Consider the following 12,684-nt stretch of genomic DNA (forward strand, 5'->3'; position numbering starts at 1 on the left):
CGGTTGCGAGCTCAATCCCTAGTGGGGGGCATGCAGGAGGCAGCTGGTCAATAATTCTCTCTAATCATTGATGTTTCTATCTCTCCCCCTCCCTTCCTCTCTGAAATCAATATAAATAGATTAAATAAATAAATAAATATCTCATGAAACTAATATTTAAGGGTTTGTTTTCCAGCAAAAGACCCTGTAGGATTCTGATCAGTAGGATGCATCTGAGATAAGTATTTCAGCACACCAGTTCCATGTTCTTTGTCCATGGGTGTAGAAAGCAGGGTGGAAATGGCTATGTTTGAATCAAGCAAAAGAAACAGGAAGAGAACTATACCAAAGCATATCATAATCAAATGTCTATAAACCAGTGATAAAGAGACCATATTAAAAGTAGCCAAAGATGTGCATTAAAACAAACTAGATATAAATGAACAAAACTATGAATTATTGCAGACTTCTCATCAGAAGCAAGGCATGACAGAAGACAATGGAGCAACAAATTTAATGTACTAAAGCAAAAAATTATCAACCTAGTACTTTATTTTAAGAAAAATGATTTTAAATACAATAATGTTGCATGCAATAAATATTAATGTTTTAATAATACATGCAATAACCTAGTACTTTATACCCAGAAAGCCTACAGCCTTGCACATGAAGTGAGCGTGGCGGTATTTCAGCTGGCTGGAGGGGTTGGAGAAAGTCCCCAACCAGGTTTCTGAAGACAATTTTTACATTCTTAAGAGACTGGAGTTTTAAAAGGTTTTTACAGAACGGTAATGCCATTATTGTGACAAGTTCAAACACATCTATAATCATAATGTTTACTGCACCTTAATGGATTGTTTCTAGGTCTGATTGTTTTTCTTAAACACTACCAGAATAATTCTTTAGAAACAGCTAAGCCTTACACTTGTTAAATTTGTTTTTTTAATGAAACTTACCTCTAGTTTCAGTCTCACTAATGTAAAATTTCGGGGCTTATATATATGATTCAATTAACTTTATACTGTGTGCTGGGAAGAAATCATGAGGTTTGCTGGAAAATTAAATTTTATTTATTAGCAAAAAAAAATTAAAATAAATAAATAAATAAAATGAAGGGGGGGGACCTTTTTTCAGATAAATGAAGCTACTAGAACTAATTAAGTGAGTTTAGCAAGGGTGTAGGATACAAGACACATAAATCAATTTTCTCTATATTAGCAATAAATTATCAAAAATTGAAATCAACAAAACATTATTTAGAATGCCATCAAAAGGATGAAATACTTACAAATAAATGTAGCCTACTACATGCAAGATGAAGTCAATAAAAACTATAGATTATTGTTGAGTTAAATTAAAAAACACATAAATAAATGGAGAAATATACTATATTAATGGATTAATAGGTATTATACATCCTTCCCAAATTTTAATCTATAAATTTAATGTAAATCTCATTCAAAGTATCATTATTTTCTTTTGTAGAAAGTGGCAAACTGATTCTTAAACTCATATACAATTACAAAGGGCTTAGAATAGCTAAAACAATTTTGTAAAAGAAGAACAAAGTTGGAAGACTTACTTAACCTAATTTTCAGCTACTATTATCAAGAGAGTGTGGTATTGGCATAATCTATACATACAGATCAATACAATAGAACAGAGAGTCTAGAAATAGACCCACAAATATAGGGTCAATTGCTTTTTGATGTAGATATCAATCTAATTCAATGAGGAAATAATAATATTTTCAATGAATGGTACTGAAACAACTAAATAACCATACCATATGCAAAATAAATAAATAAATAAATAAATAAATAAATAAATGATTTTGACAATTGCATCATAAAATAGAAAAAAAAACACAAAACTTTGAAATGGATAATAGACCTACATGTAAGAAGTAAAACTATAAATATTCTAGGAAAAAACATAAGCCCAGCCAGCATGGCTCAGTGGTTGAGCATTGACCTAGGAACCAGAGGGTCATTGTTTTATTTCCAGTAAGGGCATATGCCCAGGTTGTGGGCTCAATCCTTTGTGTGAGGCATGCATGAGGCAGCCAATCAATGATCCTCTCTCATCATTGATGTTTCTATATCTCTCTCTCTCTCCTTCTCTGAAATCAATTATATATATGTATACATATGAAAAAAATAAGATGAAATCTTAATTTGCATTTGGAAGATATGATTCCAAAAGCACAGAATATAATAGGAAAAATGTCAATAATTTGGAATTCAACAAAATTAAAAATGTTTGCTCTTCAGAAGATAAGGAAATGGAAAGGTAAGTCATAGGCTGAGAGAAGTATTTGAAAAATGTATGTCCAACTAAGAAATATCTATTTTACATAACGAACTTTCACAGTAGTATCTAAGTTTATTTGAACCGCCATAACAAAATACCATAAACTAGGTGGCTTAAACAACAGGAATTTATTTTCTCACATTTAGAGGCTGGAAGCCAAAGACCCAGTGCAAGCACAGTTGGGTTTTGGTGAGGGAGCTTTTCTTGCCTTGCAAATGGCAGTCTCACTGTTTTCAGATGACAGAGAGAGATGCTAAGCTTTCTGGTATATCTCTTTATAAGGGCACTAATTCCATCATGAGGGCCCCACTTCAATGACATAATCTAAACCTAATTACCTTCCAAAGGCCCATGTCCAAAAACCCATTGGGGGTTAAGGTTTCAACATAAGAATTTGGGGGTGGGGAGACACCATTGATTCCATATCAAACAGGAAGACAACCCAATTAAAAATGGGGAAAAGATTTGGACAGTTGCTCCAGAAAAAAATATTCAGAGATGGCAAATGAGGACCTGAGATGTTCTGCATCATATTAAGACTAACACAAGACACAACTACATACTCACTACAATGGCTATAAAATAAAATAAAATAAAATAAAGACAATACCAAGTATTTGGAAGATGTGGAGAAACTGGATCCCTCATACATTATTGGTAGAAATGTAAAATGACACAGCCGATTTGGAAAACACTTTGACAGTTTCTTAAAATGTTAAGCATCAACTTACTATATGGGCCAGCAGGTTCACTCCTAGATATTTACCAAAGAGAAATGAAAGCATGTGCCCACCCAAAGGCTTGTGCCTGAATGTCCCGAGCAGCATTATTCATATTAGCAAAAAAAATAGAAACAACCAAATGTTCATAAAATATCTGAATGGATAAACAAATTGTGGCATATTCATATATTTAAATACGACTTAGCGGTAATGGGGAGCCAGCTACTGATAAAGGCAAAAATATGAGTGAAATGTCAAAAGCATTATGTTAAGTGAGAGAAATCAGACATAACAGACAAGCTATGTATAATCCTAATTATATGAAATTGTCAAAAAGGGACATTCGGATAGAAAGCTGTTGCCAGGGAGGTGTTGACAGGCTTTTCTGGGATGGTGACACCCTTCCATACCATGATTGTGGTAATTACATGACTATATACATTTGTGAGACATTATCAAATTACACAGTTAAATTAGTACGTTTTATTATATGTAAATTATACATCAATACATTTAATAAAGGAGAAGAACGGGGAGGAGCAGGAACACCATCACTGGCACTATCACCACCAGGGAAGAGAGTTACCCTTGAGTTCAAGACTTTCTATAAATGAATAGAAATCAAGACTGTGTAGTATTACTGAAAAGACAGACCTAGAGATCAACGAAACAGATTGTCTGGCTACCAGAAACTCACTCCCACAGGGCCTATGGAAGGTGGTGATACATGTTATGGACTACTAAGCACTGTGTCCATTTATTTTCTCTTTTTTAAATGGGGATTAGAAGACCTAACCCTTCAACAAACACAAAGGTCAACTCAATCTTCTTCACTAGAGGGATGGACAGATGATAGTCACTATCTAGTTTACTATCGAATAGCCCTGCATATCCACAGCTGTTAGGCCAGTGGTCGGCAAACTCATTAGTCAACAGAGACAAAAATCAACGGTACGACGATTGAAATTTCTTTTGAGATCCGAAAAACCGACTTCTGCACATAGGCCACGAAGTTTCAATCGTTCTGTCCATGCGCGCCCACACGTGGTATTTTGTGGAAGAGCCGCACTCAAGGGACCAAAGAACTACATGTGGCTTGCGAGCCGCTGTTTACTGACCACTGTGTTAGGATATAGGTATACAATGTCTAGGATGGAAGTCAATTCACAGGAATGCAGAGCTAAGAAATTGAGGGAGGAATGAATTCTCTTCTGTCATTTTCATCATATTGGGCTCCTAGATCTAGCTATACCTGAAACTATCTCCTTGGTCTACCTGATTATTTGAACTGATAAATTCCCTTTCTTTCTAAACAGGTCTGAGTTGGGTTTTTTTGTAACAGAGAGTCTTGAATAATGTCTGTATGCTAGAGAAACACTGACTTATGCACATACTTAAGTGGGTGCACCCAGGCAGATCTTTTAAAAGCTCTGGATTCAGCTTTCTCATCTCCTCAGTAGAAGTAGTTGTATTGGAACAATAGTTTCTGAGAAAAGTTGACAAAAGTGAGGCACCACAGGGACCTCAATAGGAAATGAGGGAGAGGCACAGGAAGGGACCCCAACCTCTGCCTCAATTAAACCAGAAGTAACCCCTCCTTTTATTTTTATTTATTATTTTTTAAATTTCTTTATTGATTAAGGTATCACATATTTGTCCTCAACCCCCATTCCGATCCTCCACCCCCTCACCCCCCTATTGTCCTTGACCACTGGTTAGGCTCATATGTGTGCACATAAGTCCTTTGGTTGATCTCTCCCTTTTATCCCCACCCTCCCTTTGAGGTCCAACAGCCTGACCCCTGGCTCCTTATCTCTGGGTCTGTTCTTGTTCATCAGTCTATGTTGTTCACCATTTCCCCTAGATGAGTGAGATCATGTCCTACTGGAAATATACTAATAAGAATCAAAAATGAGACAGGCAATAATCGTTATGCTGAAAGGCATATGAATCAGTCTGTAGAGAGTTTCTTTCTGGGCCCCCAGTTCTTTTGAGACCCAATTTCAATGTCAAACAGTTCCTTATGTGCATATGTCAGCCATGATATTTCAGTTCTGGATGGTGGGCAAATGGTGGTGATGTGGGTCCAACTCTCTCTGGTTTGCTCCTGGGCAACCTGCAGTGATACACAGCTGCTGACTGCTATTATGGCAAGGCGTCGTCAGCGTCATCCATCTCTGGACTGCTTCTCTTCTGTCTTCATGGTTGGGGTAGTCCTATCAATTCCTCTCTGATGCCAGAATCCACATGGTCTCAGAGTTGTTTTCTGAAAATATACAAACATATTCTGGACCAAAAGTTAATAAAAGAATATTTTCTATAAATTTGACTTGGGATCCTTTTGCATTTTTTGCCCAAATGATTTTCCTTTGGCTAGTTTTGACACCATGTGTGTTTTTCATGTGTGTCTTGCTGATAGCATTACAATTAATTTTCTCAAGTACAAATTTTCTAGATGTAATTTACTTTCAGGATAATTTTCCTTGCATGATATTCTTCTACTTTCCCCCTTTTTTGATTTAAATATTAAAAGGCTTTTGAAAATTTTATAATGTAGTCTTGATAGCTTTTAAATTTTATTTTTTTTGCATTATAATATGACTGCTTTAGGTTCATTTCCTGTTGTGAGATTTTATCCTGAAATGAACTACCAATAAAAATTTTAGTTAACACTTTAGGAACAGCTTTTTGTCCTGTGCAATTAGTTTTTCTAGGATATTTGCTTATTTCAATTAGCCAATTTAAATTAGCCTGATAACTTGTCTACTATTTTACTATCAAATTTATTACTCTAAAACAATCTTATTTTACCGTGTAAATATTAGGAGAAAAGATTACTTGCCTTCTTGAGTAAGCCCTGAGCATTCCTGATGGTAGGCTGGATTAGATATCAAACCCCACTTCCCCACACCATGTTTAAAAGACAACTCAAACAAGTCTTGTAGTGCGAGGGCAGCTGCTGTCAGCCAAGTCTCTGTCTTTTACCCGGCTCCCGATTTGAGCTGGGCATGGGAAGTTAAGCAGCCATGGAAGCAGGAGACTCCCTCAGCAAACCCCTCCTTTTAAAAAATCTGTTTTAGACATTAGAATTACACGTAGAGTTTGATTTGGAAAAAAAAATTCCTTTATTAAAAAGACAAGAACGGAAAACCATACACAGAAACAAACACCTCTGTGATCTCTTCCAGTTCTGAAAAAATCTAAACTTCTAAAATCCTCTGTTAATTGCTGAGAAGCAGTGTAGCATTGGGCATTGCATTACAGCACAGCAGACGGTCTGGTGTTTGAATCCAGCTCCACTTTTTATTAATAGTGTAACTTTGGGCAAGTTTCTTTGGTTTCTTCATCAGTAAAATAGGAGAATGATAGTACCTACTTCAACAGGTAGTTATGAGGATTAATTGATGATATATGTGAAACCCTTCCAACAGTGCCTGACACCTGGTACATGTTCAACAGCTGCTAATTATGGTGAGGATGATGATGATGATGATGATGATGATGATGATGTTAATGATGATGATAGGTCTAGATGATCTCAGTGAATCTGGTTTGCCTTTGTGAATCTCCCCAAGGAGTAAGCTGGGGGGAAAAAAATAGCAATCTAAATCAGGTCACCACCTTGTTCACTGTAACTGTGTCAGTAGTTTAGGGGTAAAGAAAACTTTGATCTCTGTTCTTTGTTTTCTGAATATAATCATCTTTTCAACTAATGAATATCCTAAAATTTTTTTGGTGTGGTTTAAATAAAAATTTTTCTGATTATATATATATATTTTTTTAATATATATTTTATTGATTTTTTACAGAGAGGAAGGGAGAGAGATAGAGAGCTAGAAACGTCGATGAGAGAGAAACATCGGCCAGCTTCCCCTTGCACACCCCCTACCATGGATGTGCCCACAACCAATGTACATGCCCCTGATCGGAATCAAACCCTGGACCTTTCAGTCAGCAGACCGACGCTCTACCACTGAGCCAAACCGGTTTTGGCCTTTTCCTGATTATATTAATAGTGCATATGCAGTGATACACTTTTGAAAAATTAATTTAAAAAATAAAATATGAAAGCACTGATAATCTTATTACCAAAATATAAATGCTATTAACATTTTGATTCTTGCATATTTCAACTTAGAGTGTTTTCTTCTAGACTTTCTTTTACACCATTAAAAAATAATATATAAACACACACAAAAAACTTTATCTGTGTATATGGGTGTTTGTGTGTGTCTAGTTTTATGTCCTTCTTTTCTCAAATAAGGTCATATTATAAGTAGCTTTCCATGACATTGAATAGTCTTTAAAAATAACATTTATATGGCTTCTTAATAATTTATCACATGGCTCTAACCATGAATTATTTGACAAGTTTTCTATAACTGAACCTTTTAGTAGTTTTTAGTTTAGAGCTAGTATAAATAATGCTATATAAAGATCCTTGGATATTAATTTGAAACATATCTGACTAGGATACTATACTTGGAGAAATTTATGAATTACCAGTATATTATCATTTATAAGGCTTCTGATATGTATCTATATAGTAAAAAACTAAGTGATCATTATGGCGGCATGACCAGAAGACCAGTCACTATGACGCGCACTGACCACCAGGGGACAGATGCTCAATGCAGGAACTGCCCCCTGGTGGTCTGTGTGCCCCCACAGGGGGAGCACTGCTCAGCCAGAAGCTGGGCTCACAGCTGGCAAGCACAGCAGCGGTGGCAGGAACCTCTCCCACCTCCTCAGCAGCACTAAGGAGCAGTCAGCCAAGCAGTAAGGAGCGAGCTGGCAGGTGGTAAGGAACGAGGGGTCCTGGACTGCAGGAGGGATGTCCGCCTGCCAGCTTAGGCCCGATGCCCAAGGAGTGGGCCTAAGCCGGCAGGCAGACATCCTCCAAGGGGTCTCAGACTGCTAGAGGACACAGGCCAGGCTGAGCGCCCCCCCACCCTCAGTGCACAAATTTCAAACACCAGTCCTCTAGTTGAAAAAATAGTTTTCCAGAAAGTTTGCACCAACTTACACAGTGACCAGCACTGTGGTGAATATACGTAAACAGGAATTATTAGAAATTTTAAGTGCTGAGCTTCACTATAGGAACTACATTGCAGAAGCAAACTGATGAATGTATTGCCCTTGTTTAAGAAATTGAACTAAATTTAAAGTTTACAAAATGAGGCTTTTAGGGCTTAATACAGATCACATATTTCTTTCTGGAGCCCTTCAAGTTTACAAAGTTCATTTTAAAAATCATTCCTATTGGACCATAAAATGAGAAGTCCATCACATCACACAGTGATTCGGAGTCTTTTTAAGCCGTAGGGTTTACTAACTAGGAAAGAAAGAAGTCATTACTTATATTATTATCATCATCATTTTGATTACAACTTATTTCCCAGACCGTTTCACGCCATTTTTCATGAAGAACCAACATCCCATCACTTAATTAAAGTCTGGTGAAAGGGATTCTCCATATTACGCCAATGCTGACTTCACTCTGGTCCTTGAACAATTAATGTTCTCCGGTTTAGATCAGCTGGCCTATGGTTCATTAAACACGAATATTTGAATTTAAATGTGAAAGACGATATGAAAATATTCCTTACACGTCTTTCTTTCAAGCCCTGGCAACTTTAAGTAAGAAAATGTTCCAGGAGCCATGATGTGACTGGAATATGGAGCTGTGGAAAGCAAGATGGCATCATCTGGAATTTAAAATAGTTTTCTTCAAAGGCCTCATAACGTCACCTCCCTAGAACCTGACTGTGTCCTGACTGACATTCTGCTTCTCCATGAGACCTGATTGTGCAGCTAATGTGATAGTTTCCTGGTCTCCTTTCTCTGAGTGTGTCTTGTGAGCATGAACTGCATTTGTAACCTGAAAGAAACTAACAGAGAAGTGGCTCTTGTCCAAATCTCAGCATGACAGACCACTAATAATCTAGACTCTATTATCTCAACCCCACAGCCTACCATCCTTCCTCATCCTTCTTGCTAGTCAGGTTGTTCTTTCCACCATTCTCTGGGCCCCCTTGATCTTCTGTGCCAGGATCAACTGTGTTCCCAAGAAGAGTCTTCTCTGTGCAGCCTGATGAATTTATACTTATCAAATCAGATTTTCCCACACATCCCCAATCATAAATACTGAGGCCAAGATTCCTTCTTTGTTAAGTCCTATTGGTTGTAAGAAATACAGCCTTCAAATTACTTTAGGTCTGTGGTCGGCAAACTCACTAGTCAACAGAGCCAAATTTCAACAGTACAAGGATTGAAATTTATTTTGAGAGCCAAATTTTTTAAACTTAAACTTCTTCTAACACCACTTCTGCAAAATAGACCTGCCCAGGCTGTGGTATTTTGTGGAAGAGCCACACTCAAGGGGCCAAAGAGCTGCATGTGGCTCGCGAGCCGCAGTTTGCCGACCACGGCTTTAGGTAACAGGGGTTTGTGATTAATATGTCTATTAAGTGGGGGTCATAGACAGGTCAAGAATCTCATGGAAACCAAGGAGCAGCTCCTATTCAAGATCCAAGACAGGCCTAGAATGCAAGTGGTCTTGTCCCCTCTTCAGTTACAAAAGTCAAAGGTCTGCATTCTGGCCCTCTGCGGTTATGGATATATACTGGCCTTGTATATCTTTGTGTGCTACCCTGTTTCCCCAAAAATAAGACAGTGTCTTATATTAATTTTTCCTCCCAAAGTTGCGCTAGGTCTTATTTTCAGGGGATGTCTTATCTTTCCATGCTCTAGGTCTTATTTTCGGAGGATGTCTTATTTTCCGGGAAACACGGTAGTTCATTTCTCTTACCTGGTCTCTGCGCCTGCTCCTGTCTCTGTGCCTCCCCATTCAAACTTACTTGAAGTATAATAGTTTCCTGGGTGGGGCTTTTCAGACAAGACCATCTCACAGGTGTGGATCTGTCCCCTGGAAGGCTACGTTGAGCGGCTTCCTCATCCTGGCTCCACCGGCCACCTTACTTTCAACCCAGCCTAAGCCTCTGCAGTTTTCCTTAAAAAGGGAGGAAGGACAAGTTGAGCATTCTGCCAGATATCTCTGACACACCAAATTCCTTACTTTGACCTTAAGAATTTACTTTTGTGGGTAAAAGATTTAAGACCATAGTTCTAATTCGCTTCATATGTTGTAAAAGAGAGGATTTATAGGTATCCTCTAAGCACTGTGCTGGAGCCATATCAGAGAAATGTTTTTGGAAATTCATTTTACCTATTCCTAGGACAATAAGCTGCCACCCAATGTCCCACTCATTCCTTAGCCTGTGAATGAGGCTTGTCCATGTACACAGGAAGTACATGCAAAGCAGCCTAGGCTATGACTCCAGTATCAGCTCTCCACCACTCTTAGCCCATGAGCGCCTTCAATTCCTAATCCCTTGGCTTCATTTTTTAGCTCCTTCTGCCGGCCTCTAGCCTCCTCTTTCCCAGGATCCACTCTGCTCAGCATCTACCCACTGGAGTAAGAGTACCTCTCTGCCATTCATGATTTACCAGCATCCCTTTTTCTATCCAGCCCCTACTGCAGCATCCCTTCCTTCCCCTAACCCTTAGGAGAGGGGATTTGTAATTCAGGACAAAGTGGGGGATCACCATTAATGAGCTTATTGCTAAAGAACCAAAATATTCTATTGAATACTTAACTCAGAGATTTGTTTTGAAGACTAAATGAGATAACATAAGTAAAGTGCTTTGACTAGTACCAACACTCATTATTAAATTTTGGTATTTGGAGTCCTCTTAGCCATTTCCTCAGTTGCTCATCCTTTCACAGTAGGATCTGCTCCATGGCACAGTCCAATTTATGCAGAGCAATTATATTCCCAAGTGATGAGGGTCAAGCATTTCAAATAGAAAAAGCATAGACAACTGCTGGTAGTATTTAGTATTTTTTGAGAGCTTATTAAATATCAGAATCTAGTGCTTTGCAATTTTTACCTAACTTTTCCTCATAAAGTAAGTTCCATCATCATCCCCACTTTACTCACGAGGAAACAAAGGCACAGAGGTTTAAGAATTTACCCAAGGTCATAAGTATGGAAGTCAGTATTCAAAATACACAGTCTCTTCTAGAGTCTGAACTTTCCGCCATTAAACCACTTGGTCTCCTGTTTAAGCTGGAAATGGCCTTGGTAATCATCTTGCCTCTACCCCTCATTTTACAGGAGTGAAACTGAGTGATTTCCCCAGGATTGCAAGTCTTGTTAGAGACACAAGAAAGACTAGAACCCAGTTTCATTCCAGTGATTTTCTGACTACTCCACTTCATGGTAATGTTTTGCTAGACTAATTTTTATTAGCATCTACAGAAATGCTATCTTCAGATTTATTTTGCTTTGAGGGATAAGATCTTCTTCCTACTTATCAAAGTAAGCTTCTATATTCTGACATTGTCTCCAAACTTGGAGATAATGAATAATTTCTTAGCATTAGTTTCTCAATATGTTATATGTAGTGGTTGAGTTAGATGAATGGTTTCTAGATTTTGGATTTCAAGGAACAACAAAATTTCAAAAAACATAGAAACCAAGATAGAATTGCCATTAATTTTTTTTTATTGATTCATTGATTTTATAGAAAGAAGAAGGGAGAGAGAGAAAAACATCAAACAATTGTTCCACTTATTAAAGCATTCATTGGTTGATTCTTGTATATGCTTTTACCAGGGATTAAACATGCAACATTGGCATATCCGGACAACACTCTAATCAACTGACTACCTAGCCAGAGTGCCATTTTATTTTTACAACAAGGACTTTAAAAAAAACCCATGTACAAAAGATAAAAGACAAGCTATCATCTAAAATACTATTATTATCCTATAAAATAAAGAATTGTTCAACCAAAAACTAGGAAGGCCATCTTAGAATGCAGAGTCATTTAAAATTAGTAACTCACTCTATGGAAGGACTCCATGCAATTGGCTTGAGTGTTTTCTTTTCATCACAGACCCGTGACAATTTAATCATGGATCAGCATTTGAGAATTTGAGTTAGATAACCTTTGAAGTTCTCTCTAGCTTTTAAACTCTGTGATTTTAACTATCATTTCTCCCTTTACTATAAGGTTTCTATCACTTAGCTCTTTATATATTAATGCTTCTTAAGCTTGTCCTTAAAAGCTTTGTTACAGTGTGTGTGGAATGACTATTAAAGATCTTACAATCAGAATAGAAAAGCAGAGACTTATAATTATCCATTCCCCATCTTAACACCCTTCAAGTCTTCCAGTTTCCCTCTCTCCCACCCCTGGGAAGTAGGACATTGATTCTTAATACTGACCTCTCTATTCTCCAAGTTCCTTTGGACCAAAAGAGTCAGGCTCAAGCTGAGGATTTGTTTTTTCTACTGACTGAAAGCCTCTGAGGTTTGACTACTGCCCAAGGTCTAACCACAGAATTTTGCCAACCCTTGGACAAGTTCTCCCAAGAAGGAGAAATTCCTTAAGGAAAGAACACTTGACTTCATATAACAACATGGGGGAAAAGCAGAAATCTGACCCTAGATAGCCCTTGGAAAATTCAATTCTTTGTTTTCTTACTTCAGATTGCCATGTTATACCGATGTGTGTGTTCAGGGTAAGGTGGAGGTTTCGGAGGAGGTCAGAGGTTGCCAGGACTAGAGCCTTGATACGTCGAGGACAGAGACATGTCCAG

Source organism: Pipistrellus kuhlii, unplaced genomic scaffold (assembly GCF_014108245.1).
Source record: "Pipistrellus kuhlii isolate mPipKuh1 unplaced genomic scaffold, mPipKuh1.p scaffold_m20_p_2, whole genome shotgun sequence".
Taxonomy (NCBI): domain Eukaryota; kingdom Metazoa; phylum Chordata; class Mammalia; order Chiroptera; family Vespertilionidae; genus Pipistrellus; species Pipistrellus kuhlii.